Source organism: Rhipicephalus sanguineus, chromosome 7, assembly GCF_013339695.2.
Source record: "Rhipicephalus sanguineus isolate Rsan-2018 chromosome 7, BIME_Rsan_1.4, whole genome shotgun sequence".
Classification (NCBI taxonomy): Eukaryota; Metazoa; Arthropoda; class Arachnida; order Ixodida; family Ixodidae; genus Rhipicephalus; species Rhipicephalus sanguineus.
In genome coordinates, this window is record NC_051182.1 from 101,721,875 (window position 1) to 101,746,184 (window position 24,310).

General features: G+C 45.0%; 1 long non-coding RNA gene across 1 annotated transcript; it reads right to left on the reverse strand.

Moving 5' to 3' along the window:
- Nucleotides 1–1,115: 1,115 nt before the first annotated feature.
- On the reverse strand, nt 1,116–23,951 carry LOC119400818 (uncharacterized). Its single transcript, XR_005185247.1, has 5 exons — nt 23,795–23,951; nt 19,469–19,626; nt 12,642–12,736; nt 8,508–8,600; nt 1,116–1,402 (listed from the first exon to the last, which is right to left on the reverse strand). It is a non-coding gene; the product is annotated as an uncharacterized LOC119400818 (long non-coding RNA).
- Nucleotides 23,952–24,310: the final 359 nt, after the last annotated feature.

The window sequence follows — 24,310 nt, forward strand, 5'->3', positions numbered from 1 at the left end:
GAGAGGCTTCTGCCATTGCCCTTATCGTCAGAGCGCTGGAGCGCTAGGAAAGCCCGTTCTTTATCATATGAGACTCGCAAGACGCGGCCCGCCTCTTTATGGCCCGTTTTGTGCCAGCAGCTGTGGCACGGCTACTTAAGCATACGCCAACTAACCCCGACTGCTTCGTCTGTTCTCCGGGTCACGCCTGACCAGAGGACAAAGAGAGGGCCAGTGCGCTAGGTCGCGAACTTTCTAACCTAGTAGTGGCGAACGGTCCCCCATGTCACCCGCGATTGATATCACATTCCTTGCTAAAGAAATTCTGCAAAATCACCGTCTCGAGCGCCAAAAATACGGAGAGAGAGGAAAATTTTCATTTTTGCAACAATAAGAAGTCTTCCTCTTAGGGTGAAGCCCTTAGTTTTGGGCCCCATTGGCTCGCGCCACTCCACGTGCCCGCTGGATCAGCCGACGCTGCTCCTGCGGCTCTGAGTTGGTCAGCGCAGTCTCCCAGGAGGAATGCGAGGGCGAAGGAATAGGGGGTTACTTCTCACAAGTCTCTCTTGAGAACAGAGGGTTTTGATCTCGGAAAGATACAGGTGCATCGGCTGCAGCTACAGGTGCTACATCCGACGCTATACCAAAAATTGTGTTTGTCGTGCTTGGGTAGGCCCACAATCTACTACATTTCATGGGGCTGTGACAGGAAATACAGACGTCTTAGTAAGTACTTAGGTGAACCAGTAACAGCCACTGTGGAGCAGTGGGAGGTGCAATGGGTGACCCACAAGAGCAAGTAAAGCTCCTGAATCAAGTCTGTCCGGCAGCCGATGCCAATGGGACCCAGCCCTTGAAGCCCCAGTGCCCAAGAGCATTTATTAGTCTATAGTTTTCCTCAATATAAGTTTCCATCGCCACCGCTCCGATGCCACTCGTAGAGGAGAGTGTGGTGGTATCTGAGGACGATGATTCAGCAGCTGAACCCTCTCGCTGGTTCACTTTTCCCGGTTACCTTGCTGCGGCTCTATAGTTCTAAAAAGGACTGGTGGTTCCGAAAACACTGTTATTTATGCGAACATCTGGCTGCTTCGAACGCAGCTCAGTTTGTTGCAAAAAAGAAAACTCTATTTTCACAAGCAAGACATTTACTTCCAAAAAGAATGAAGGCAAGAAGGTTCTCTTATGTCATTTCTCATTCTATCATTTTGTCTTTCATTTTCTGGCAAGGGATACCAATGAAATTTCGGCGCTTGAAGTTATATTTGTACGGGCTCCTCTTCCTTGTCCAATGACATATAGGGTTGCAGTTACTGTTGGCTAGGTTACGTATGGCAATTCCTGTATTTAATATCACAAGCTGTGCCATCTACGGCGGAAATTGGGCAAGTATCGTTTTGAATTCTTTTCCAGAGGTAGCAACCTACGTAGAGAACAAAAGTAATTATCCAAGGCATGTGCAAAAAATTTACGCGGCATCATTTATCACACAAATTGAAACAAAATAAATATACGAATTGCTTAGCCCAGAATTTCCAGAATTGCTTCACCAGAATTTCTGGAGGAAGGCCTAGGTCAACCCCCTGGCTATGGACCTGTGCGTAACTAACTCAATGTTCATGCTGCTATTTTTTTTTCTTTTTAACAATTACCCTCTCAGTTACTCACTTGCTACCGCTACCAGTAGTTGAGAAACTTAAGCAGAGCACAGGTGAGGTCACGTGCGCCTAGCAGAAATTGAAAGCCGATAATTATTTTATAAATATTGTGGACGTTTATTAGGCACATCTTCGCTGTTCATACATGTGCATCATCACGCATTGGTAACACAGTGCTCGTACAGAAATTCTGTTAAAAGGTATGTGTTCCAATTACACCTCTGATCATCCCGAGAGGATGCCCAACGCAAACACTTAGGAACTTCTCAGCTGGAGCGTTCACCTACTAAGGCTGTGTGTCCAGAAAGTGTTTCTAGGCGTATGATTTCTTTTAGCCAAGTATCATTTTCCCACTGCTTGGCTTTAATTGAGCAGTTTCACCACGTGCCAGAAGCTAACACTGAAAGTCAGCAATTTTTTTACGAGGGTGTCTGTACATTGTTCTTTCTCGTGCTACTGTCATCCTCTTCTAGGTAGGCTAGCTCTCTCACAGGCAATTTCTAAGAAAATCTTGCAGAAAACGTGAACACCGATTATTACATAGATATGCCCATCTGATATTACAACACAACGTTGATTACGATGAAATATTTGCTGGAGTGTGCCTGAGGCCCTTCCGACCTCCTAACATATGCTTATTTAAATCGTAAAGGGGCCCGGCACTACTTTTTCAAGTAATCATGGAATGGCTCCGTTCGATTAAAGTAGGTTATTGCCTCATGAATTGACTGCAGCAAAACGATTTGGAATCCGTCACGTACGAGCGTATTTTTTTTGTCGAACGCTTTAAGCGCATTCTTTGTCCTTTCGTACCGGCGTACCAGGGGCGTAGCCAGGAATGAGGGGGGGGGGGTCAAAGCCCCCCACCCCCCTGGGGGTGGTGGGGGGTCTGTGAACCCTGAATTTTCTCAGTTTTGCTTGTGTGTATATACACGCCCACATACAAACGCACGCACGAACACACATAAAGTGTGGTGAACCCCCCCTCCCCCCGAAAAAAATTTATGGCTGCAGCGCAAGCGGTGTGTGATGGGGGGGGGGGGGGGGGAGAGAAAGAGAATCACAAGGGGTCAAAAAGCTACGTCCGTTCGCCAGCGCGCGTAATAATATGAGCACTTCTTTTCCTTTTGTTTCTTCCAACGGATGCCTTATCTTCAGTGCGATCGCAAACGAGCGCGCACGCACGCAGTGGCATTTCGCGGTGCCTGCAGTTAACATGCAGCTCACGATGCTTAAATCATTCAATCGCCATGGACTTGATGTTGATGGCGCGGTCCTTTGGGTTTATGGCATAATTTGTCGATAGATGAGTGAGGGATTTTTAGCAAATATCGATAATTATTTGTAAATTCCAGGCCGCCTACGGCACTGTATTTATTGGCTCACATGTACTCAGGAGCCTCGACTACATATCTGCAGCGTTTTCTGATCATAATAAAAAAGTGTTCAAGTGCCCCTTAAAGGGACCCTGACACGGTTTTTTGAAGTTTTGTCAGCGTTTAAGTTAGAACATTATCAAATCATCCGCACCACAAATTGAGCGACGCACCGTGTACTGAGGCCGCTACGGACAATTATATCTATATCCTCCTTCTCACCACTGCCTTGCCTCCTCAACTCATGAGACGCGCTGGCACGCTAGCGATCGCAGCATTCTCATGAGCGCACTCGACGGTTTGAGCTTCGCCCATTCATGGCCTCCGATATTGCGCGCCAACAGGTTGCGCGCAATCTCAGAGGCCCAGTGCGCCCGGCAGCACGCTTTCTGGCAACAGAGACGGAGCTGGCGGAGTGGTTGATATGTGCACCGACAGGTGCTGCCTCACTACCAGCGCACTGCCACGGGTTTAGATGGGACTCACGTTAGCCTCATTAACAAACTAGGACATAACACTAATGAACTGCTGCTGAAAGCCGTAGAAAAATGTTTACAGGACAGGGAAATACCGGACAGCTGGAGGAAAAGTAGAATGAACTTAATCTATAAAGGCAAGGGAGAAAAGGATAAGATTCGCTCGTACTGACCACTAACAAATACATCCGCACTATACAGGTTGGCGTTGCAAGCAGTAAAAATGAAAATAGAAACGTGGCCAGAACATAACGATGTTTTGGGAGAACTTCAGAATGGATTTCAAGTAAACAGGGGCTTACACGTTGACCTGCTTGCATAGAATGGGAAGGAATGAGTAGCAAAGAGAACGTTGAGATTAGCAAGGAGCTGAGACAGCGATGTCCTTTGTCCCCGATGTTATTCATGCTGTACATGGTGACTATTGAAAAAGCGCTAGAAGGTAGCAACATTGGTTTTAATCTGTCACGCAAACGGGGCGGCGCGATGATTGAGCAGAGGCTTCCAAGTTTATTTTATGCGAACGATATCATCTTATTTGCGGACAGTCGAGATCATATATACAGCGGCTGGCGGATATATGCGGAAGGTGAAGCTTCTGGACTAGGATTTAGTGTAATGAAGTGTGGATTGATGGTATTCAATGATCCCTGTGTTCCGATGGTGTCAATACAAGACTAAGAAATACCGAGGGTAAGCGAATACAGGTACCTCGGAGTATGGGTAAGTGAGAGCGACAAATACATGGAGGTACAGGAAAAAACGCCAGGCCTGCGCTCAAACCGCAGCACAGTCACAGCGAAAGCCGGAAGAGCGGCGTTTTTACAGCCCGTTGTAAGCTCTCTTGGGGCTACTAATAAAAGTACACTAGCAAGGTACCCACTACGCCATAAATCACAATTTTTGTGAAGTTTGGAAGCACCTACTAAGGCATTATTCGTCATTCTGCGGGGAAGCGAGGCACCAGCTACACGTCTGTAAGGCATTATGTGCACTTTGTTGAAGCGACCACTGATGACGATGAAGAATTATGGCTCAGCCCTTTGTAATGGGTTGGAAGCTTTAAACGGCCCACCAGTTATGCAATTTGCATTGGGTGACGCCCGGTCGCTACTTCCCTCTCCCGCCATGCTGTATGACATACGTTGACGTGGGAGAGAAGGGGGGGGCGAAGAACTTTACTGAGACGCCGAGGAAATGGATCATGTGCAAGTGCACTTGCGATAACTCACTACGCTATAAATCACTGAAATTTTTTAGAAGTAGGGAAGCAGGCACTATGCCATTTTTCGTCATTCTACAGAGAGCCGTGGTACCTGCTAAACGCATGTAAGGCATTATGCGCACCTTGTTGATGCTGTGCCTGATGACGATGAAAAATTATGGCGGAGCCCTTTGTAATCGGTTGGAAGCATTCAACAACCTACTCGTTGCGCAATTCGCATTGCGTGACGCCTGGTTACAGAATTCGCGTTGTGCGACGCTTGGTGCTTAGTTTGCTCTTCTATCACGCTATATTGCATGTGTTAATGTGGTTCCTTCTTGACATGAAGCCTCTATAGGACCTTTTTGCAAAGAAGTTTCAAGCACCGGCATGGCTCAGAGGTTGAATACTGGGCTCCCACGCAGAGGGCCCAGGTTCCAACCTCGTTCCATCCTGGAATTTTTTTCTTATTTCGAGTGATAGTGGTTACGGACACCGGCGGCGGTGGCGGACAACTACAGCGCCAAAAACGGCCACTGAAATGATCTCATAACAGCTTTCGCTGTAAAAGCCTCGGCAGCAAAAGGAAAGAAGAATGCTGCAATAATGAAGCACAGAGCGTTGTGGGGATACAATAGGTACGAGATGCTTCGAGGTCTGTGGAAGGGTGTAATGGTTCCGGGGCTTACTTTTGGGAACTCAGTGGTGTATGAGTGTAGAGCTGCAATCGGGAATGGACGTAAATCAAAGGAATGTGGGTGCCTCGCGTTGGGTGCTCACGGGAGGACGGCAAATGCGGCTGTAAAGGTCGATATGGGATGGGCAGGTTTTGAGGCGAGGGGAGCTCAGGGCAAAATAAGGTTCGAAGAGAGGCTAAGGAATATGAAGGGAAGTAGATGGGCAGAGAAGGTGTTCCGTTATCTGGGTCATTCCATGCCAAATCATCCAGCGTTTTTCCGACCATCACAAATATGGCCGAAAAAATTTCCACGTTTTTCTTGAAGTTCGAAACTCGTTCTGCTCGTTTATTTCTGTTGCCAAAATTTTCCCGCCTGTTTGTGAGAGTCTGTAGTTTTGCGCCGACTGAGCTAAAGGGCATCAAACAGCAATTTTTTTCAAAGGACGTTTATAGGATGCACTCGATAAAATGGTATTTCCGGCAAGCTAATGAAGTGATGTAACTGTAAAAATAATTACTTATTTATGTATACCGATTCTTCGAGGGCTTTTCGCATGAGCAAAATTGAATAAAATTGCAAAGCTTGATATTTGTTTCAAGGAACAAGACAAACTCAAAGGGTAGAAATGATGGCCTGTTTGACATACTACAAAAGAAAAATAATTTAGTTGCTGAAAGTGTAGCAGATCGTCTGAAAACAAATTGCGAATTTCACCTTTTTTTTAGAAAAGCTCTGTATTCAGAATAAAAAAATTTGCCTTGGCGGTCGGACTAAAAATATGCAATATACTTCGTTTGAAAGCTCTATCTATTAGCTGAACATTGGCAAAGTTAGAAAAAGGTATTATCTTTTTAACTTGAGAAATATTTGTTTTGAAATTTTGTATCTCCACCAGCTTTTCGCCGACGTAACTCAAGCGGCAGGAATCACTCACAACGGCAATCTACAGTCCATGCCCACTGACCTGAGATGCAGACGTGTGTGTGTGTGTGTGTGTGTGTGTGTGTGTGTGTGTGTGTGTGTGTGTGTGTGTGTGTGTGTGTGTGTGTGTGTGTGTGTGTGTGTGTGTGTGTGTGTGTGTGTGTGTGTGTGTGTGTGTGTGTGTGTGTGTGTGTGTGTGTGTGTGCGTGCGTGCGTGCGCGTGCGTGCGTGCGTGCGTGTGTGTGTGTGTGCGTGCGTGCGTGCGTGCGTGCGTGCGTATATATATATGTCACATTTAGATAATAAATTCATTTGGAAGTTTGCGCCCGTCCGTGCCTGTTTCGTCCTTTGTCCAAAAAATTTTGCGCAAGAAGTGTTGATCATGGAGTACCAACTAGCTCGAACCCACAGCTTGTTTTGCTTTACCGGCGAAATGCGTTTATACAAACTCTTCAAAACCCCTTCAGGGCCCCTTTAAGCAATTGCCTGAATAACATTCTGTGACAGCCACGACCTCGACAGCAGAATAGGTTACAAAAAACAGTCGAAGGGTTTATACCTAAAGCTCAAAAAGCGAAAAATTGCAAAAGCTAGTGACAGTGACACACAGTGAAGAATTTCGACAGATGTCACGCATTGGGGGTATAGACATCATGCGAAGCAGTCAGCGAGTAGCTGCTTATGCTGCAGTCTTCCGAGTCGGAGCGATGTCCTTGACTTGCTTTGGTTGTATGCATATCGTGGGCTTTCCAAGCGCGTTGACTACACTTGCGTCTAAAGAGTCGCTCATTGTCTGAACACCTGCACTCACGTTATAGCACACACATCGCTTTTATCGAAACGAATTGTAAGCAGCGTTCATTGGCGTATTTCTGCGGCGGCAAGCAACACTAGACTATAGCGTGTTTTGTCCTAGTTGCACACACTTAAGAGTCTGCGTGTTGCAATGAAATTGCCAACTGTAACAAACGGTATGTGTTTGTCTTTTTATTCTACACAAGGTGGCTTCAAATTTTTCAATATCTGTTTTCTCTGTTCTGGCCTGATACAGACTGTGAATCGCCCGTCACGCACCCTCATAGCATGAGCCGTACGCGAGTATGCGCCGCACAAGCGTGCTGGGTTGAAGTGTTTTGCGATACTGCAAGTTTCTCTTCGCCCTTTCTAACTATACTGCATAATCAAGCACCATTCTATTCATCAAGGATTATTACATAAATAAGAGTACACAATTGCGTTGACGTTTAGAGCAAATAAAATAACGCTAAGCTCAACGTGGGATCTGAAAACAGTGTACATGAATAGTTCATGATAAGTTTAAACGTAAGTGGGACTGCCAAGTATTTCCGTATCTTTCAGCCAGCGCGGTGGTCCAATGGCTATGGTGCTTGACTGCTAACCCGACGGTCGCGAGATCGCCCCTGAGGCCACATTTCGATGAAAATGCCATAGGCCCGTGTGCTTAGGTTTAGGACTAAGAACCCCAGGTGGTCAAAATCTCCAATGCAATCCACTACGGCGTCCATCATAACTGTGTCGTGTTTCAGAGCGCAGCCCTTGGGCACCCGTTCATGCGGTGAGCGGCGTCGCCTTTCGCGTAGGCTGCTTAACCGCTAGAGGGGACGAGGGGGAACGAGTGCTAACGCGGAGTGTGTCGATATCACAAGCCACTGGCCTCTAACCTCGCTTTCTTCCTTCGTCACGCGCGCTGCCCCCTCGATCAGAGCTCGTGCGTATGCAGGGCTGGCACGTGCACTGCAGCTGGTTTCGCTTGGTTCGATGCCCAGATGGTGTGCGTAGAACTCGAACGCTGGCAGCTTCTGTGGCACTTTGTAACGGATGTTACATTGCTACCACTGCGAATAGCTAAAACTTCGAACATAGCTGACGTTGCCCCAACAAGAAGCTGCGCTCAGAATCCGCATTCGGCAGTATCGTAATCGTCCGTGAATTTTTTAGGATGTAAAAACCCAACAGTTATTATTTATTTTCATCTTCAGCGCTTCACTCTGTTCGTCAACTTTTTTTTTTTGCTAGATGTTCAAAGATACCGCCTCTGTTATTTTTTTTAATTTACTTATTGAAAAATAAAACTTCTTTCAGAGAAAAAAAATTGACGTTATTCCGTAAACAGCCATAGTGTTTTCAGTATTGTTTCAGAGCCGCTATTTCAATAATAAATGTAGAGAGTGTAGCAGCCATTTCCAACTCACTTTTCGGGTTAGAGGTAGTTTTATAAAACAGAACGAAACATTTTCCGTCAACAGCGAACACTAGTTCATATAACATCGCGCTTTCAGGTGATGCTGAAAGAGAAAAAAAAAATAGGCTTAATCTGAGCTGCCTATTTATTGCAAATTGCGCGCTTGTGGAAATATTCGACAGAACACTACAGTACCCGGCAACCGTTAGAATGGCAGTATTAATACTTTTCGGAGTATTCAAGGTATTCGGACATAACGAATGTAAATTTAAGGACACATGAAAAATCGAGTTTAGAACTAAAAAATTCTATTTTGGTTCCAGCATGGCCAAAAACTTGAAGAACTCTTGAGCTTCGCCTTCAAGAGTAGAACGCGGCAGCCTAATTGGATCCCCTGAGCAGAAACCTGGTTTCGATTCTCCCTCGAACCAAAATTTGTAATATTCATTTTATTTGCATCTTTCTCGATTTTTCAGTCACGGGCAGCACTTTTTCGCTTAAAAAAACTACCAATGCCGACACAGACGCCGACCCCTGAAGTTATGCAAAAACGAGCTCTTTAACGCTATCGCGTTAAAATATGATTTCCGATATTGGAGGTGTTGGCGTTTCGTTGCCATTCATCGTAACTGGTATGCAGAATGTCTTTTCCCGTGATATATGAAATGGGACAACATGATTCCCTCTCTTCCCTTGCCTTTATAGGGACACTGAAGAAAAATAGGGAAAACATACGAAAACATATAAATTACACTCAGGAGACGCGACTATTTCGCTAAACAGAGCTGATTTCACATATTTTTGAAGAGTTGGCTGTATTTTTTTGAGGATTGTCAGCTCGCAGCGGCTGCACGCCAGCCCGAGCCGTGACGTCAGATGTCCCCACGTCGGATGCAGGCTGCACGTGTCCCTGGCCTTCTAGGGCATACCAACAATCTTAGGAACGGGAGGGAGGGTTTTGGACTATAACCTACGTTCACAGTGTGTGTATTAAGACTGTAAGATACGTTTACAACTTATAAATGTTAAATTACATGTGTTACATTCTATTACAACAGTGTGACATTGTATGTTAAAATATCTTTCTCGACTGCAGTTGCATTACATTCTGCGGTATTTTTTATGTGACATCCGATCTTTTTCTTCGCTTTTTCGGGGCAGAGAAATGATAGTCAATACTGCGTTCATATTTCCCTCTTTTTGTGCCAAGTTCAAGAGACCGTGGGCCTCGTCAAGCCGTTTTATGGCTTTTTGCTCGCGCCCCTCAACATATGTATTTTTGGAGCCTGACGTTGAAATAAAATTATTCTGATTCTGCTCTATTCAAATTTATATTCTATTATGTTTTCAACAAAAATGGGTGCTTGCGTGTTGCTTTTCGGTAATTCTATTTATTGTTTTCTGCTACTGTGATAGACTTTATTTCGTAAAGTTTTCCCTATGCTGCAGCAGTGTTGCATCAGTCTGATTTTGTGTTTATATGGCAGCATCCAACTTCATAAGTGCAATTTTTGTGCACTTTTACATGAATAACAACAGACGCAAGTGTAGTGTTTGTATAAATTGTTGTTTCAACACTGATGTTTGCCTGCTTTACATGCGAGAGCCCATGCTTTGAAAAATAATTTCTCTGTTGCATTGCATATGTACTTGTTCGCTCTGATATTGTTGAATATTTGTGCCTACGTTTCATTGAAAGGCAGGTCTACAAGTACCACGTTGAGTACTTTATTCACTGCAGCTGCATTCCAACCTAGACGCAGAAAATATCCCTTTGCGCTCAGTCGCCGCTGTGCACGAGCTTTCGTGAGTTTACATAATTGTGTTTTTTTGCAGGTTAAAGGTAATCATAACGTTGCTTTCTCGCAGCTTGTGAATATTTGCTTCAGAAACTGCGAGAAGGCCCTCGAGCACAATAACCTGGTGGCATGTGCTATCACGAAAAGAACATCGCAACAGCGGGCCTCTGTTTGAAGGCCGTGCTCGTAACTATTCGGACTGACAATGCAAAGTGTCCAAACATCGCTTTAAGACATCTAGAACTGTGTCTGTGAAGAATGGCGCTTAGGGATCAAGAACCAATAGGGGCCGCAGCGCGATATGCTCTCTGTACCGCAAATGAATATGTCCTGGCCTCAGCTTCATTCAAACGGTCTTCGGAGAGGACATGCTGGACGCTGAGCCTCTCCCTACATCTGGTGATGATGGTTGAACAGGGTTGAACTGGTACAGCGCATCACCGAAATGAAGAAACGGCCACGCCGGCCAAATGACAGGACACGGCGCTGATAAGCGGCCGGCTCGGCCGCTTATCCTTTGCATGATGCACTACAGTTCAAGTATCTACTGCATCTACCAGAGGCGAGATGTTCACAGCCAGTCAGTAATTCTCCAGAAGGATGTCTTGCTGGGCGAGTTGGCGCGATAACATCACTAAACGCAACGTAAAAAACGCGGAGACAAAAAAGAGTACACACACGCAGCGCTAACTATCAACTCAAATTTATTGAAGAACTCAGACGCATAAATACCAATGAAAACACGTGATCCCTAACAAAAAGAAAAGAGGAGATTTAGTGATTGGCAATGAGGAAATCTAATTCGATGTTATGCAACAATATTGGCGGCCTCGCGACACATGCTTCACCAAATTTGCTGCTTCAAAACGCCTCTTCAATCTCTAGCTCCGTCTTTTCTTTTAATCGTGCGAGCACAGTTGCTTCTGTCAGCTCAGGCGCCCAGCCGCACTCCCTGCATTGCAGCGATAGATTTGAACCGTGCTGCGCTGCGTTTAACGACAGTAATTCTCCATGTCGTGTAAGTGTGCCCTATTATAAGAGAACTGAGCAGGGTATAATGTCATCGCGACTTGGTTGCCTGCAACCGGTATCCTAAATGCGGCTTATCCCGGCCGCATTTCGGTGGAGGTGAACATGCTTGAGACCCGTGTACTTAGATTTAGGTGCACGTTAAAGAACACTAGACGGCCAAAATTTCCGGACCTCTCCACTACGGCGTCTCTCATAATCATATCGTAGTTTTGGGACGTAAAACCAGCGGACATATTAATAAATGTGACTCAAGTACATGCAGTTCATTGAGGATTTCATTTTCAACGTCCCACATATAATGCCAGTACATTCTGTGTTTTGATTCCTAGGTAAGGTCTCAAGTCTAGGACATGGATAAATATGAGTTTCTAGATGTAATATCCACGCATGTGGCAATTCGGTCAATTGTCTTCAATGCCTCTATGCCGGGGCAGCCATCAACGTGTTGGTTAGGGGCACATTAAGTACGAGAATCGAATAGAGATCAGACGTTGCTGTATTTATTGTGTTTGCAGCGGGACATTAAACTTTCGACGAAGTTCAATGAATCTCTTCATACAACTACCCGTTAATTGTACTTTAATTTTTTTCAGATGCGCACAGCCTTTTTTGCGTCTGGGCACTTCCTGCAAGGAATTGGTCAAGCTCGCGTATCCACATCGCTTCCGAAAAAAAGGCACTTATGCGCGTAAAACACCACGTTTAATTCGCTTAAAACCGCCTTAATTACCTTCGTTGATCATCATGTATGTGAGATCACGTGTCATACCTGCACTTCGCCACGCGTGACACACATCGGGGCTTGTAGCAGGCAAATTCTTAGGGTGCCCTAGGGCATGACCATTGCAAACGTCAAGCACCCCGAACCATTCCAGAAAGCAAATGACATTTTTGTACCTCTCGTGCCTTGAAAGATCATCCACATTTCATACTTCCTAAAGTAAAGCTCATCTGCGAATGTATGCTTTTTTAATATGATCCTGTTGCCAGAACAACAACTATATATCTCTCAACATTCCAACACTGTTTCAATTTTACGTTCCCATCTCACAATTTGAAATACAAATTTCCAAATTATTTTATAACGTGCTTTGATTTAGCTTTGATTAGGAAACGTTGTTGTTGCACAAGTCTTAAAATTAATATTAGTATGATTGACAAATACTGCTGTCTCAGTTTCTGAGATATTTCTGAGACAAAATACATATTTTGAACTTATTATGAACATTATTATGTCAATTCGTGTGAGGCTTTCTGTGATTACTCTCATTTGAGTAACTATTTAGCATAGAAAGATATGAATGGGTGCTTACCGATAGATTTATTCTCATGAGGCGTAAAAGTAATCATATTGTTCACTGACGATCTTTCAGCCCGTGATGTGTTCGCTAAATACAGTAATGTTTCCCTGAGTGAAATAGTAATGAACAGTAATTATTACAACAATGTCTCAAAATTCACTTGGCAATCATAGAGAGAGATTTATTCACAGAAAGGCAGAGAGGTCGGTCTTAGTGATAGAGGTAATTATAGGCATTTGTAAAGGAGGCGACGGAACCAGTCATCGAGAGACTTGGTTAATAGACCTTTTTCAAGCACACGAGCGCAACCAATGGGTGCGCAAGCGCTCATGGGAAATGTGTGTACGTTGCAGCAGCCGCCGCGACGAGCGCGCGGGCCTCGCGCTGTAGCTTTCCGCTTGCGCCGTGCCAGGACTTCTTAGACACAGTGAATTTGGCAAGGTACAACATGTTACGGCGCAATTCAATCACGAAGTTCATTGTTTAGCTGCGACGGCCTCTCGACGATTTCCATCTGTCCCACTGTTGGACCAGTTTAGCGGCTCAGAAGCGTCATCTCTTATTATTATTTTTTTGCGCCAGTGCGCCTTACGGCATAAATGAAAAAAAAAGATGCAACTCGGTTGCCTATGAAGTACAGGAGCGGTCTATGATTCGCGGATGCATTTGGAATTAACGTTCATCTGCACTGTGAGCGAGTACAGTGTGAGGTTCTGATATTTAAAGAGTACATTATATAGAAAGTGTAGTCGGCATTTGGGGAAATTAGGTACATTCATTGCGTTACTCGCACCATATATATAACGAACGATAAGTGCCTACTAACCTTCGTTGGTGCTATAACTACAGGTTGGAATAATACTTAGCGCGAAAAAAGAAAGGAGCAGAACAAGGAAGGAAATGCACAAACCAGCGCTCACACACAACTGAAAGTTTATTGGACGCGTGAAAAAAAAAGCATATATACAAAAATGGGAGTGCGTCGCGCGTGTCATAAAGAGGCACGAAAAGTCATACAACCAAGGTGCGTGCCAACAGTCGATTCCTTGTCTTGTAACGATTAAGGTTGACTGACACAAAGTGTGGCATTATTTGTGACATGATATGCCTCCGAAATTTCTCGCGTTGTCTGATAACGTTGATGGTACAAAATTACTGTGCTTTCGAAGATGGGATTACATTTTCATGACTGACATAGCGATACGAGATGAGACGGCTCCATTCAATGAATTTCGATGCTCGCTGAGGCGCGTATTAATACATCGCCCAATCTGGCCGATGTACATGTGGACACAAGAAAGATAAATTTGCTGTTAACTCCTACACAATTTACAAAACAATTGGCACGCCTCTGGCCGCATTTTTCTTTGCCCACTACAGACCCCTGCGACCTTAATGCGACTAAGCTTATTTGGGGCGGCAAACACCCCCAACACCACTTCCCTACGTTCTTTAGGCCATGCGACTTCTTATACATATGTGGAATAACTGCAATATTTCTAGTTTTATTTTCATTATTTACTGATGTAGGACATCCGTGTTAATCTTTCTTTGCCATGCGAACAGATTTTCGCAAATAGATACAACGATACGCAGGATATCCCGCCTCTTTGATCACTTTGCAGCTGGAAACTACTGCTCATCTTATGTGCGCAAGTTTTCTTTTCCCAATGCCGTGCGAAATCATGACAATTCCTCGTTTAACAATATTCGAATGCGCCGACGTGAAATTAAACACCGATTTCGCTAAACGCGGCCTATACTGCCTGCAAACATGCTCCGTAGTGAAACTCAAAAGCATGTATCAAGAAACTGCATATTATCAGAGCAAGGCATCTCGCAAGTGAATTCTAGTCCCATCTCTCTTTCTTTAAACACGTTTAGAATATGCTCACTTCTTTATACAGCGCGTGACTTGTCAATTAAAGTCAAATAATCATCTGTATAGCTGAACACTGCAGCTTAGAATAACAGAGAGCTGAGCTAGTTCGTAAGTATTCATTCTAAAAGGATAGGGCGTGCAAACACGAACACAAGAAAGAAGTCAAGACACCACAAACGCCGTCGTTTGTGGTGTCTTGACTTCTTTCTTGTGTCCGTGTTTTCACGCCCTGTCCTTTTAGAATGAACACTGTAATACCTCTCTACAGTTTGGTTAAATCACGATCACGAGCCGTTGTGGCAATAAATGCCACAGCGGCTTGTGAACAAGTAATCATTGAATAAATGCGAATTCGGTGTTCCAGCTCACATTGCTCACGATAGCACGCTTTGACAGCATGTATCGGCACGTGATAGCTCGCATGCGGCTTAACTGCTACGTCCGGTATACATCCGCTCGGTAATACCTACACTGCCTTCATCATTCCTTTCGCATTTCATGTGAAGAGATACATGCAGGTACGTTCAGACATGTGTAGTATTTAGGATTTAATAATAGTCAGCCAGCGGCGACGCGTTTTTTTTTTTCGTTTGGTGCTCCCACGGCGCCAACGAGCAGCAAGCGACGGAACAGTCGGCGGGCTCGCCGTACACATTTTTCCCATAGTGCTTCGCGCGCCTGCGGGGGGTTTCTGGGATAGCTTGAAAAAGGTCTGTTAGGACGACAAAGAGTTTCACTTGGTTCAGACCCTTTTTTTTTTTTTTTTTGCTGTGCAGCCATGCTGAATTTTTTTTCTTGTATTTGTCGGCGTTCGCAACATGAGCCGCGGAAACGTTTGCTTGTGTACGGAAATATTGACCTAAGACGGTGGCTTTTTGTTTCTTGCATTATATTCCACGAAGTTCTAGTTCTTTCAACTTGGTCAAAGAACAGTTGCCTTCGACGAGCAACATCGAAACAGAGATGTCAGTCTAAACAATATTGCTTCGCGAAAAGGTGGTCCAAGTCCCTGTGGGCGTGATACAAAAAGGATGACGTTGAAATTATCTTACGAACGCATGGTCATATATAGATAGAACTGAAACAGGCTTCGCGGTTTCATGATGAGTTCTCTCTATACTACTTCAAGCTTACTGAGTCTCGATCAGTGTGGACTGTAATCGGATACAACTTAAGAAGTCCGGAGAGGTACGTTCACGGCTGGCCACGTGACCAAAGTGCGGCAGCCGAACGCCTACGCGACTAAAGAAATAGTCCCGCTCTTGCACTCGGCATTGCCTTTCGAAGGCGTGGTCACCAGCCGTCGAGCTCATGACGTCAGTCTGGAGTGCGCGTGCATTGGTGGAGGCCTGTATGCATGCGCCTTTGAGGAGGAAATGCAGCAATGGCAGACTGCAGCAATTGTAGAGAGAAGGTGGAACTGCCTTGAGCAATCTACATAATAATAATAATAATAATAATAATAATAATAATAATAATAATAATAATAATAATAATAATAATAATAATAATAATAATAATAATAATAATAATATCTGGGGCTCATTACACGTAATAACTGTCAATGTAATAACTAGGAAATGTCGGTAACGTGTACAGACTGTTAAACACTCGTCTGCCGTTTTTTATGCCCAGGTTGGCCACATTCAAAGGAGATACAAGCCAGAGGCTAAAGCAGCGACAACAATACGATTCGGACACAAGCCTCCAACCTGGCGCCGAATCGGTAGCTTTGTCAAACCTACGACAGATGGCAGCAATGTTGCATAAGGTGTATACATACGTCCTGTCGGGGCCCTGTCGTTTCGGCTTGCCATCTGAGCTATACGCTTTATAACAATGTAATTAACATTACATATGCGGTCGTATGACTGAACAGGCTATAGATAAGTGTTTCTCGACCCTGGAGGAATACGCCAACGACCGCTACTTAGAATATGCACATCATCGCGATGTAGCGCGCGCTTCCTTGCAATAAAACTGACGAATATTCCTTAGTAATCTCTTTTAGATCGGATACCATAAAAGGTCGCGGCTATATACGTAGTTTAGCTAACTTACAATTAAATCCTTCGACGCGCCTAAACCGACATTCCGAACATTGGCATGTGCCGAGACCGCGCACAAATTATGGTTTTGAGACATTGCAGTATTGCTTGCCGAGTACACTAAATAAATTAGGAATTAATTGTGAAAATGTTCGTACGCTCTCTAATACTTCAATTTTAAATATGCTTTATTAGTTTATGTGTGTAGTATTATTTGCTGTTTTGTATACTTCTTTCTTCCGATTTATAGCATTACGTTGCTGGGTTGTATAAGTTTGTATAACTTCTTTGTTCCGATGCAAAGCATGTGCATTGCTGGTTTAAGTTGTTTTGTGTTTTACTTTGCTTTTGCCGTTTTGTTGTCACAGTGAACATGGGGATGTGGGGCTTTGTCAAGCTGTTTTTATACAGCTTTTTTCCCCTGTCCCTGCCACTTACTGTACAACTGTACGTGGTAAATAAACTCAACTCAACTCAACTCAACTCAACTTCTGTGTTGTAACGTGAGTGCCGAGGTTACATCGGAGGATAGGCTACCCCTTAGGTTCCAGTGGAGCGCACGGCCCTGGCAAGCCATGGATACACCCGCAACCACTAAATTTGCGCATAGACGTCCATCCACCTCCTAATGCTTCACTCATAGCCAAAAAATATAAAATTCGGCATAGGCATGCACTCGCTGTCTGCTTCGCATGAAATACATTCCCACAATGCGTGGGTCTGCCAAAATTTCTTATCACTCCTCTCTTCCTTTCTGCCGAATTTTCTTTCTCTCTCGCTCTACCTTAGCACTTATGCCAATGCTTATTGTTATTCAACAAATGTCAAAAATTACTATGTTTCACTGTTATCAAATGCACTGAGGTACTCTTCCGTTTCTTTTCCCAAATAGTGTTTGACCAGTATCTCTTCCTTATGTTTTGTTAGAGGCAGCATGTATCGACTGTTGTTTAGCACGGTTTCGAATATTTCCCAGCCGTAGTTTTTGTGACTCTAAAGCCATACTATACGGTGTACTGGTGATCTATTATATAACCAATTTATGGGTTATATTTTAACATCGTTATATTGACGATACCAATTACTCACTCTCTTGTGGAAAGGTGTGTCGGGAAATTTACGTTGCAAATAAACTTAGTTACTGATCCGGATATACAGTTACGAAAATATTGACAGGCTTTGCGCGCAAGGAACGCTGACTACTGCACTGTAGGAGCTCTTCGGAAATGACGGAATCGTGTAAGCTACATAGGCGTGCGCAGGGTTCGGACACAGACAACTAAACCTTGCATCCCTAAGGGGGCCCCCTTAGGGATGCAAGATTTAGTTGTCTGTGTCCCCCGGTTGTCTGTGTCCAAAAGACAACGTGGTTCACAATGGATGAAAAAATGAAAATGGAGCGATCATGACATGCTTCTCACAATGGCCTGCCTTTTGTCCCTGGCTTTCGGGGAGCGTAAGTGGCAAGTGCAGAGTTCTTGGAATACAACATCAGGGGCCTTCGGCCGCCATTGTGGTCAAAAACCTGTGTGGTCATTCCCTTTCCTCTAAACAGTGATGGGGCAGGTCCCACTGAGTAGAAGTATGGGGAAGTCTTCGCACCACCCTCTTAGCTGATTAGGGAGTGCTGCCGCAGAGCCACAATTACTTCATGGAACGATTGTCCTTCTTAGCCTGCTGATTCGTCAGTGAATGTCAGCGGATTGCCGTAATGCAAAAGACGCAACAGAAAAGCTTAACACGTCCCGCATACGGGTTTGATATAATTCGGTGCTACTGCAGTAATTTATTAGGCGGTGGTCTGCAGACGAGTAAATCCAGAGACTGGTACAGCGACCAATGCAAATTTCTTTGCTATAATGTTAGCAATGGTGACTGTTCCCCTGGAACCGCATCCTATCGTACATTTTGGTCGCTTCGAGGCGCAGAAGAGTCAGTGATAAAGTTTTTCTCGAAATACTTGTTTGCAGCAGTAGCAGTAAAACTCCTGCTAATGTTTCGCTTGGCTAAGCTGAGTGCTGAGCTTTCTCATGCGGTGCAGTGTATAATGTGGTCTTGCAGTGCTCCTTCTTGGCAGCAAAATGTTATAGAGCCTCTTAGGATACATAGAAACGTATTTATAGCGAATACACCTCATGAGAATCTGATTTGGCGCCATTTTCTGCGCCTTCTGACACGCCATCTGAATTGTAGACTAGCCACTGCAAGCTGAGTACTTGCAAGTAGAACAATCATAGACGGTGGATTGATCATTTTCTCCCGATGATCTAGTTCTTTGGGTTCGCGCACAATAGCTGATACCGGCTTTACAACTGCGCACCTCTCATCCTTCGATTCGATAAAACTCTCTCGGTAGGCAATGATTGTTCTTTGAAGACACTACAAAAATGAGGCATTCTAGTAGATCCTTTAGTTGGGGATGAAATATTGCATCTAGAACTATTGCGCGTGTCCTCGATAACACTTGCATCACTTCTGAAAAATGACGCGCAGCTAAAATAAATTACATGGAAAGGAATGCGTTTTGCGTAATGGGCACACTTCGAGTTCACTTACCACTTTAGCATTAAGACAGGAAAAATAGACAACCACCCGTTTGTAGCTCAAAGCCACAAGGAAATCTATACGGATTTCTCAGAAGGAAAGCCTCATAATCACCGGAAAATTCGTCCTGGTCGGGGGTCAACCATCTGCGCTACAAACGGGTGGTTGTATATTTTCCCTTTCATAACCCTTCCGCCACCTTGCGGGATTCCACAGAACTGATTTGCTACTTTAGCATTAGTCTACAAAAACCAATATTCATGCAAAGTACGGGTATTTATTAAAAGCACTGCTGGTACTGTGATGTCTGATGACTCATGCTGCCATTTTTAAAGATGCTGTGTGCCTGAACGATGAAAACTTACCATGTCGTTTTGTTAGTATTGTTAGCACAGTCAATCATTACGTTGTATGGAGAGTGTCCTCCGGTCGTTTCGAGCGTAATGCAGTCAAATTTTAAATCAAGAAAAGGATTGCCAGTTTTGTTATATAAACCATATTTCACACTCGTTTGCTGCAACAGCTGAAGAGCAGTAACTCTTTCATTATACAGACAACATTACCTGACCAGTTTCAAACAGTCGAAACATTTTTTGCGCAATATACGGATAACCGACGAAGTTATGCAATAATATCTCAAGTTACGGGAATTAGGGGCTTAGCCAGGTACCAAGAAATTTCTTCAAAATTGTGCAGCTTCGCAGAACCACTGCAACAATTTCAGTGAAGCATTTTCAGGCAGTGCTTTATAATGGCACCCCTGGACATTGCGGCGTCAGTCCACGTACAAAATATACCTAGTGTCCCCTGTGGAGCAGTGATGCAGTTTGAAGCATAAACATGGAACCCTATCGCCCTCCATGTAGTGACGAAAGAAACTAATGCATTAACCAAGGAAGAAAATAAAAAACATGGTTGAGCCCTCCGTCACGGGAATCGGTATAACGCGAAGGTGAACCATATCCCCACGGAGGTAGTTGATCGTTTATTGTACATTCATACGAGCTTTCACAACGTCTATTGGTATTTCACAGCTATAGCACCATATGACGCGGACGCACACACGTCGACGCCTAGTGCAACTTCTCCAGTTCGATGAATAACCACCATGATCATGATTGTGGTACCATATCACCATGATCATGCACCTCTGTAGCAGCAGAAGTAGTTAACATACACCTGCACACAGCATATGGGGCGCAACTTTCCGTCGTGCTGAGCATATGGAGAATTCCGCGCAAAAATGGCATCCACAAGCATATAGTAAAAACTGGTACTCGATATCCCCTCATTTAAAGAGTTGTCATTTGAGGAGAGAAATACCAAGGTACACGCTCCCCAGCTATAGGGTGACCTATGCATCTGCTCATTCACATACCACACAATGCTTCATGTACACGAGAGGAACCTCTGGTGCGCCATTACGTAGGCCGACTTCCCAAAGAACTTGATTACCTCGGCGGCGCTGCTTTGGTCAGGGAGCTTGTTTCGGCGTAGCGGGTGAGGTAGTCGGTAGCTACGACGATCCATGTATTTCCGCAAGTCGACGTTGGGAACGGCCCCAGTAGGTCCATCCCGATTTGCTGGAACTGTCACCGAGATGGTTTTGTCTGCTAAAGAAAGCCTGCTGGTCTTGTTAGCGGTGTCTTGCGTCGCTGACAGTCCCGGCGTGTCCTTACGTAGCGAGCGACGTCGGTGGCAAGGCGCGGCCAGTAGTACTTTGCCTGTATTCTTGCGAGAAGGCGGGAAACACCGAGGTGACGAGCCATCGGGTTGTCGTGTAGGGCCTGCAGGACTACTGGTCGCCATGCTGAAGGCACCATGAGAAGGAAGTTGGCTCAAAGTGGCGAGAAGTTCTTCTTTAGGAGAACGCCCTTTCACAAGAAGAACGACACCCAGTCCTCGCTTGAATACCTTCGTAACAACGGCGGTCCTACCTTCAGGGCATTCCACAAGGCTCCTGAGGTCCGGGTCGGCTCGCTGTCGTTCAGCGAAGTCGTCCGCCGTCATGTTTCCCAAGAACCAGTCATCATGTTGATCGTCTTGCGGTGGTAGGTCGACGGGGGCACGAGACACGCAGTGATAGGCTAGGGCGCCTTTGCGCGCTCAAGCCTATCAGAAGCTTCTTAAATAATCTGGAAGGTTCCCAGACATTCGGGCGCCGTTTGCGCAAGGCAGTGGGTATAAGGGTAGGGGACCAGTTACATAAAGTAACAAAAGCACGTAGCCATATACAGTAACTCTAGGTCTGCCTGCGTCAGCACTCCCTTCCTCGGGCTGTGTCGAAAAGAGTTGAGTTTCCTGAGAATATAAAGTGCTCGCGCATGGAAGTTGTGTGCTTATGGAATGTTTGTTTCGCATTTCTAGTGTATATACTTGCACGCTCACCGAAATAAACGTCGTTGAAAGTTAGCGCCCCCGAGAGCGCGGCGATGGCAACAGCGATAACAACAGAACAGCAGCAACCCGAACGGTCGTGAAGCCTATTGCCTGACTACATTCAGGGACATCACCAAACATTAAAGACTAAACAGACACAAGTACCCACCACCACATGGCAAATTAAACAAAATACATGCCGTAACTTTGAAATTATTACAAACACACCCCAGCCAGGCGATCCTACGCATCTGTTACCCGAGCCTACCCGACGGACGCGTGTAAAGGGGAAAGAGCCACGCTGCGGCACAAGGTTTGGGAATGTGGGCAAGTTAATATCGCTGTCGGCACTCACTTCACGACGCACATTAGGCAGAGACACACTCCGAGAGCTCAATAGTCTCTGTTGCCACCGCGCTGGTACCGGGGCCGGCCGCCGCCGCGGCTGCGGATGGTCTCCATCGGCGTCGCTGCCGCCGGGAGGTGGCATTCACCAGCGACGAGCTGTCTGATTGGGTTTGGGCAGTCCGGCAAGCCGAATATGCTGCCTGGGTCCAAGGACTTCGAGCCATCACCTGAGGCGCCACCATAGTCATCGATGAAGGGTGGGACGGGACAGGAGTTGATCTCCTCTTCCTCCCGCCTTACCCAATGGTAACTGCCGGACTAGTCTTAAATAAATTTTATTGATTCATTGATGAAAGTTACAGCTCGTCTTCGTCCCTTCTCTTGTCCAATGTCGAAAGTTTGTGGTACGTGAACAGTTTTGGTAGGCATTTTCGCAATACGTCGCCCGCAGGTTCATACGGTAGCACTTCTCAAGTGTGCCTTGTTTTATGCCTTGTTATACGTCAGTGATCACTCTGGCTTCACGTTGTTTAAGCTTTAGTCTTCCGTCCACTCTTCTAGTTTTGGAGCCGACGACACACCGTTTAATGCTACAAAATAATTTGCTCATAGTACCGTAATAGAAGTTCCCTACATATGGACACTTCAGAAGAACCCCAGGTGCTGGCAGCACTCCCCTAGGTCTTCAAAACGGTTGCTAAACTTTTAATGCGATAACGTTAGAGAGCCTGGGTCGCAGAAATTCCGGTGTCGGCGTTCGTGGCGTTAGTCAAGGGCGAAACTTCACGACGGATATAAAGAATAAAAAAAAACATGGGACCGATTCGGAATTGAACACAAACTTTCTGCGCGACTGTTGGGTGTTCTACCACACAGCCATGCCAATGCTTGAAACTGTGCCGAAAAAAAATGTAATACAGACGACGAGTCGGGTTAACAGGTGTACTATTTCATCGCAGAAGATAAAATCGCACCATGCGTCACACTGTGCGAATTGCGTAACAAATGTTTGGATTAAAAGTCCCGCTCATTACAAAGCGCTGAGACATAATTACCGTGCTTACCATAATTTAACGCAACCACGATTGTAACGCGAGGGGTGACTTTTCATTGCGTCCAGGAAGAAAAGATAGAATTACGGTATTCGACTGTAACGCGAGGGTCGACTTTAGGCAGCAAAAATCTGAAAACAAACGCGCGTTATATTCGAGTAAATACGGTAATCATTGTCAGCACCAGCAGCATTAAGAAAGTGTTTGGCTGCGTAGGTAAGCGTATTGCCTAACGGACGGGAAGTGGACACTTGGCTAATTAGCAAAATGATGAATTATGGCGTAGTGGGCACTTCGTAACTGTACTTCCAATATATGTGCGCACTCTAGGATAGTTTAAAACGGCCAATGTTGCACACAGAGATGTTCCTTTCCTCGCCGCACGGTTAAGGTATCCATTAAGAATCGAAGCAAGTGAATGTGGAGACGATGAGTACGGGGCCCGATAACGCTATCGCTGTCTACTCTTGAACGCGAAGCTCAAACGCACTCCAAGTTTTTCATCAGAGCATTGTAAAGCCGTAAAAAACGAAATCGTCTCGTTGTGCCTTAACTTTGAGTCTTCTCTCACCTAATTGTGAGTGTACGAAATCTGTGTCACCTTTAATGCGCAGGTTATGCATTTATTAGGAATATGTGATCCTCGGGTTGCAGCAAGTACTGTGGCTCCACGCTCAAACAATTCCGTCCTTTTATCCAGTCCAAACACGATTGTGGAAAGCAACAATGACAAGAAAGAAGTCGTAGGTGTTTAATCAGTGCAATATTAGTACAAACCAATTTAGTTAGACTCGATAGTTACGGCCCGTATATTATGTGCAGTCGTATTAACGTATGACGATTAAGTTCCAAGTCAAGAAATACAAAATAACACATCTGATCGATGAAGTGTAGTAGTCGCGTTAAACTCACCTTATCTGCGTCGTTGTTCCCCATAGGGATCGTGCAGCTAAGTTCGCCTATCATGAGCAAGACGACGCTTGCTAATAAAATGATCCCGTTATTCATTTAGCGCTCAGTAAACTTGCACTTACCACGGTGACAAGAACTGCCAGGCGATGAACGGCCTCTTATTTATACCCGCGTAATTTTGTCTCTTCTACCGCCTCATATGCTGCTTTGCTTCTGCGTTCACCCTTGACATATGAAATGGAAATGTCAACAGCCGGGGAGACACGTTATGTAGATACGGGCCAATGACAGCTCCCAACGAGGACGATATCTGATCCATCAGTCATATTTTGTGATTTATTCCGGAGTCTCGATCGCATATGGCGCAGTTACAACGCAGGTGCGCCATGATGATATCGATACGCGTGCATGCTTGAAGGTGTCTATTTCTCCTTAATAGGGGAATTGTCGCAGGGGCTCGTTTTCTGTACAATACAAAACCAATGAAACCGACAGAAAATTAAGCCATGGAAAGCA